Consider the following 6,000-nt stretch of genomic DNA (forward strand, 5'->3'; position numbering starts at 1 on the left):
AGTTTACCCAGTAGTTGCAATTTTAAGTTGTGAGTTTTTCTGATTGTGATTCAGTCCATTTCGCACAGTACTGCTACCATTCAGTGGTGTTCCTCTGCCCCAGTGTGCAACTCAGCTATTCCCTCAGCAACCACTGCAGTGACTGCTCCCAATCACCAAGCTTCCTCACCCCCAAAGACAAAATGCATGACTTTCAATTGGCCAGTAAATTACAAACTCAAGAAAAATATACATACTGATGGTTCCTTCTCACTAGGATACATGTTCAGAATTAGATTAACCTATACAGGTAGTTAACTGAGTGGTAGGGAAACTTTTGGCTTTTATCACAGTTAGAGAAAGTTTTTTACTAAGAGATTCTAAACCTGGAACATGGATTTATAATGAAAAAAAAAATTGTGTGTGTCAAACTGTTCCCTATTAGAAACACAGTTACACTAAGCAAAAGTACTTACTGCATCTGTATTGCAACTTAGGTTGCCTATACATGTGGAAGAATCCTCCCAGGTTTGTTTTCCTGGTAGAAAAACATATTTGGAGGCCCCTAGATAGACATTCAAATGCTGATCCCTTAAGCAGCACAGAGTTTGAAGTGCTGACACTGCACAGACAGAGGGCCCCTGTACACACTTCTCAATGTACTCTGTAGGCTCCCTCAGTTAGCCTGGAGACAGATGGCAGTGGTGCATAGGACAGCCCTAATTGGCCTGCAGACACTCAGGGGAAAAAAATGAAGTCTGATTCAGGAAAGGTGGCAATGGATTCTATGCCAGTCTCTGGTCTCACATATCTGAAGAGATCACTAAGATCAAAAGGAATGGGAAAAACAGAAAAATCTGACATAGGCATTGTAATGTAAAAAGATGAGCTTGTTACTCTGATTCAGTAAGGCAAGGCTTTCCAGCTTCTGGGCAGCTGAGGACCACATGCAGCACAGGCCACAGACCTGGGGAACACATCCTCCGGGGGCTGACCCCCTGCCACATGGGCAACCCAGTCCCTACACCAGCTCCCTCCACATACAGACCAGCTCTCTCTCCATGTGCACACAGCCCAGCTTCAACCTCCCTGCATGCGTTGCCCAGCTCCCTCCACCACATGCACAACCCAGATCCCCACCACACATGAAGCCCGTTTCCTAGCTCCCCACCCCCAACACAGGCAGCCTGGGCCCCCCACAGCTGCACCACAAGTGGGGACAGGAACCAGAAGACGAACAAGAAAGGTGGAGCCTGGAGATCCCAGCCACTGCCACCAAAAAAGCAATGGGAGAAGTGGCAGTTGAACAGGAACTCTTAACCCTTTGAATGCTGCATGTGGCGCACGTGCTGCCAGTTGGACAGTCTTGCATTAAGAGAATAATGCAGAGGAAAAAGTTAAAAGCCTGTAATTTAATCAAGGAACATCAGTTTATATCACCTGTTATGCAAACACATTTTGAGCAATTACAGACTAGCTGATTTCCAATACTGAATGATAGCCTTGGTCTCTATTTCAAAAATAAGCATTATTATTTCTCATACAGACAAAAAGACAGCTACTACCCTTCTACTACAGTGATGTCTTCCTATATTTGTTAATGTATATGTAAGGTCTCTATTCACCTCCTGCCGTAGCTGAAGAATGGAAAAGAAGTGTCATACTGTTAAACTTGATCTCTGCCATGTGGTTAAGCTTTATACTCTACAATGACTATATTATCTCTGCAATCAACTAGGCTAATTAACTGAGGTTTACCTACTCCTTTCTGCTTCTTTACCTTTCATATACATTCTCTTCCCCTGAAACCACTCACCATTTCCTTCCCTACTGCTCCCTGAACAACCCCTTCCCCAACCTAATTACACACCACCTGAAAACAACATTTTAAACCCGACTTCAACTCCCTCCCCACCTTGTATACCTGTTACACTCCCAACCAAACAGTTCCTCTGGCAGCAAAACCTGCAAAATAAAAGGGTTTCCCACGATAAAAGCATCAAGAGGAGAAAAAAAAAGATCAGACGTGACATTTCAGTCAGAAGACTTTCTTGAAGCTACTGTAAACCTGATCAAAGACAATACAACTGACTTTTTCTACTGTTTCTACAGCCTGAGACACGTCTTCATGGGCAATATGTTACCTCCCACTTAAGGATGGGTTTTTGACCAGTAAAAAAAAAAAAAAAAAAAATACTAGTGAAATGACCAGACAAATATTGTCAAATAATGGTCAATTATATTAAGCAACAATTTATTAGAATGGTAAAGAGAGAATTTATTTGTCAATAGGTTAGATTTAAAATTTAAAAAAAAACAAGTTAGTTAACTATTATTGTGAAGCAATGAAATTCAATTAAAAAAAATGTAATGAATTCTCATAACTAATAACATTAGGTACAGGAATGATATTCAATATGAAACAGTTTGTTTTCTTCTCTTTCGCTAGGGTTGCCAAACCAAGAAAAACATTTTTACTGACAATCTGCAAGCTTTTTACTGGCAACCAAATTTTTACAGACATATTTATACTGATATATGTTTTACATAATGTAAATGGAACTCTTTTGCCAGAGCCTGCCCTGCTGCTAGGCCCCAGTTAGAAACACTCGGTTCAAATTTAGCAGTTTAATAGTGATCACAGTCAAAAAGTTTTTTTTTTAAAAGTGTGGCTGTCAAGTAAAAAGTTTGCAGTAAATTCGTGGGTTTGCAACCTGTTTGACTGTAGCAATGATTTTACACCATACTGCCTCACCCAGGGGCCCATACTTACCCCCATACCCTGAAACCCTCAACTGCACTCTGAACCATGCTGCCCAACCCCCAGCCTAACTTACCCAGCAAGCCATGCTCCCCCTGTCCCAGCACAGACCCTCCCTCTCCCCCCAAAGAAGCCTACCTACAAACCAGCAGTGTTATAAGCGGTGAACAAGATGCAGCAGTAGCAGCACATGGTTGGGAGGGACGGGGTCTGAAGCCCTAAGAGCTCCCTGCAGTGCTGCACTCCCACTTGGACACCAGGTGATGCTACTGTGCTCTGTATGTGCTTCAGCACTGCATCCAGCTGCTTTCCCACCATGCAGCTTCAATCAGCTCCAGCTGCTTAGAGCTTTTACTGACAATTCAAGTATTTTCTGGATTTTACAGACAGGCATTTTTACTCTGGTTTGGTTTGGTTTTAACAGACTGTCCATACATTAATGGACAGTTGGCAACCCTGTCCTTGGCTTTTATCCTGGAACCTCAGGGTCAGCCCGAGCAGTTAAAAAAGAAAATTAAACAGGAATAAAATACATACAGCTATAAAACTATATCAATAACTAAAAAAGACAAATATCAGTTTTTAAATGTTCCTAAATGGAACGTGTGCAGGTAACTCTGATTTGCACAAGCCAGGCACACAAGAAGCCCTGCACTTGCTACCAGACGACACCATAATCCAATAAAAGGTAGGCTGCCATCTACACAAGGGTATTCTTGGCTTCATGGAATATTTGACAATATTTAACTATGGTCAAATAATAGATGGTCAGTTGACTAGCTTGCCAACTTTACTCATCTTCTCTTTATTAGTACCATTTTGAAACAAAACTCCTAAAATACCTTTGACCCAGTTCACCCAGGCTGAATATTTTTTCAAAGTAAATAACACTTTTCCATTTTTTTAATATATTTACTCCTCAACTTAGAATAAAATATAATTGGAAATTCACCCACAACACTGGATTTCACCTCCTATTGGATGATACCATATAATATGAAAATTACAGAAGTCCCACTTTTTTTCAAATTTCAAGTACAGTTTACTTAAATTTATAAAATCAGCTTCCTCATGTGAAAGGGAGCCATCTCAAGGTCAGTCCAATTGTTGGCCCACCCACTTGTCTAGGGCAGTCCTCCCACCTGACTCTCCTGCCACACCTTTGTTGGAACAAAAAAGTTGTTCATAGGCAAAAGGCTGCCCATTTATTATCCGGTGCCAAATAAAAAAACCCACCCTCGAGTTATAAGTACCACTTCTAACTATAACCAGCATTAACCTTCTAAAAATCAATTTTTAACTCTGATAACTTGCATTCTCTCCAAATGCATGCCAAATGTTAGGGCATTTATATATGCCCTAAATGTTCAGGCTATGTTCTTCTGCACTAATAAGCAACTATACATTAAATACCAAACAGTAATAAGCAATGGATAATTAAAAGCAGTTTCAATTTATACCATCCAAGTTTGTCAACCATATAGATTTTCTGAAGCAAACACTGGAAAGTAGTGTATACTGCTTTTAGAATAAATGCTTCAAAATGCAGATATGCCTCAGCTCCGGGTGTAACCAGTGGTGTTAAGGATATATTGGACACGTATTATACAAGGTCCTACTTCACACAAGCAAGGACAGTAGAATCTGGCCTCCAATTAGCTAACATAACACCATCAAATATTTTTAGGAACAGTAAGCATAAATCTTTAAGATTTCATTTAGCTTCTGAACTCAATGGTAGAAACCTACAACAAAGATGAAAACAACATGTACCTGTATATTAAATGAATCAGCTGTGTTTAAAATACTATCAGTATCCATATTATATATTTTATACAAGATTATGAATTTAAATTAAAATGGCCTGATCATCAGTTTTCTTGATATGGAATAAACATTGTTCAATTAAAATAGAATAATCTCAAGTACTATAATCACAGGTGCATTACAGGAACTTAAACAAAGGGCTGTGGAGATGGAGAGAGAAACCCAGCAGGGACTCTGTTGATGGAACCATCTCCACATGGGTGAGCTAGAACCTCCCCCTACAGGAACTGCTTCTGCCCTTGGTGGCAGCCCACAGGTGGTGGCCAAGAGGTACTGGACACTTCATAAACCTGAACAATTTTAACTCTTGGATTTGATCGGTCTTTTATTATGTAGTTTATTTATGTACCCTTCACTTACAGCATTGTTTATTTTATTGTGCAGTAACTGATCCTTTCAAAAATACCTGTGTCACGGCGTGGGGTCCTGCAGGAGGGTCGTGATCTCCTCAAGGCCCGCTTCCCATGCCAAGTTGGCCCAAGGGCACCCTCACTTCTCGCCTACCACATCTTTGATGGAGTATAAATATATGGGAGGCTGCCTTACGTCCTCTTGGACACGGTCTGTTGCAATATCTGACCCCGTGGACTCCCAGACCCCTTGTGGGTCCTACTCTGCAATGGGTGCTTCAGGGGCACCCTAGCCTTATGGGCTATGCGTGGCTCCAACCACTCCTGTACCACGCCCCAAGCCTCGCAGATGGAATAGACGTTGTTCGATCTGGACCTTGTTTATGATCTGGCCCCCTTGTCCTCTCTGGGCCCTGCCTCTTTCGATCTGCGCCCTCTCTGGCACTAGGGCTCTCCCCAGTCCTGTCTCACTCAGTGCCCCCTCTCTAGGCCTCTCAAAGTGCTGCCCCCCCTCTCTGGGGCTTCTCAATAATGCTGCCCCCCTCTCCAGGGCTTCATTCACGCCCCTCTCTCTGGGGCCTCTCAACTGCCCCCTTCTCTAGGGCTCCTCCACAATGCGCCGCCCCCTTCTCTGGGGCTCCTCCACAATGTGCCTCCCCCTTCCCTGGGGCTCCTCCACAATGTGCTGCCCCCTTCCCTGGGGCTTATCAACGCCCCTCTCTGGGGCCTCTCAACTGCCCCCTTTCTGGGGCTGGTGTCAGTGCACCCCGACTGCTGCGCCCTCACTGGTGCTGAGGTCCCCACACTGCTATGGGTCCCCTATGAGGCCTCCTCCAACCCCTAATAGCCTCACCCAAACCACCGGTATTAAACAGTAAACAAAACGCAAGCCCTTCAGCTATAACTTAAACGGAAGCCGCCCGGCCATAACAACATTCCAGCCTACCAGGGAATACTCCATCCCTCAGCCGTGTCAGACACTGCTCCTTCAGTCAGGCTGCTCCTCTCTTCCATGAGAGAGAGCTCCTTCCTCCTTGGCTGCCGGCAGGGGACCGCTCTGGCCTCAGCCCCCAGGGGTTATAA

General features: G+C 43.5%; 1 protein-coding gene across 4 annotated transcripts in view; it reads right to left on the reverse strand.

Annotated features, from left to right (window-relative positions):
• Nucleotides 1-6,000, reverse strand: part of PCCA (propionyl-CoA carboxylase subunit alpha) — a 465,712-nt gene that overhangs the window by 283,842 nt on the left and 175,870 nt on the right. The gene's annotated exons all lie outside the window — the stretch shown is intronic.

Source organism: Alligator sinensis, unplaced genomic scaffold (genome assembly GCF_000455745.1).
Source record: "Alligator sinensis unplaced genomic scaffold, ASM45574v1 scaffold744_1, whole genome shotgun sequence".
Lineage (NCBI taxonomy): Eukaryota > Metazoa > Chordata > Crocodylia > Alligatoridae > Alligator > Alligator sinensis.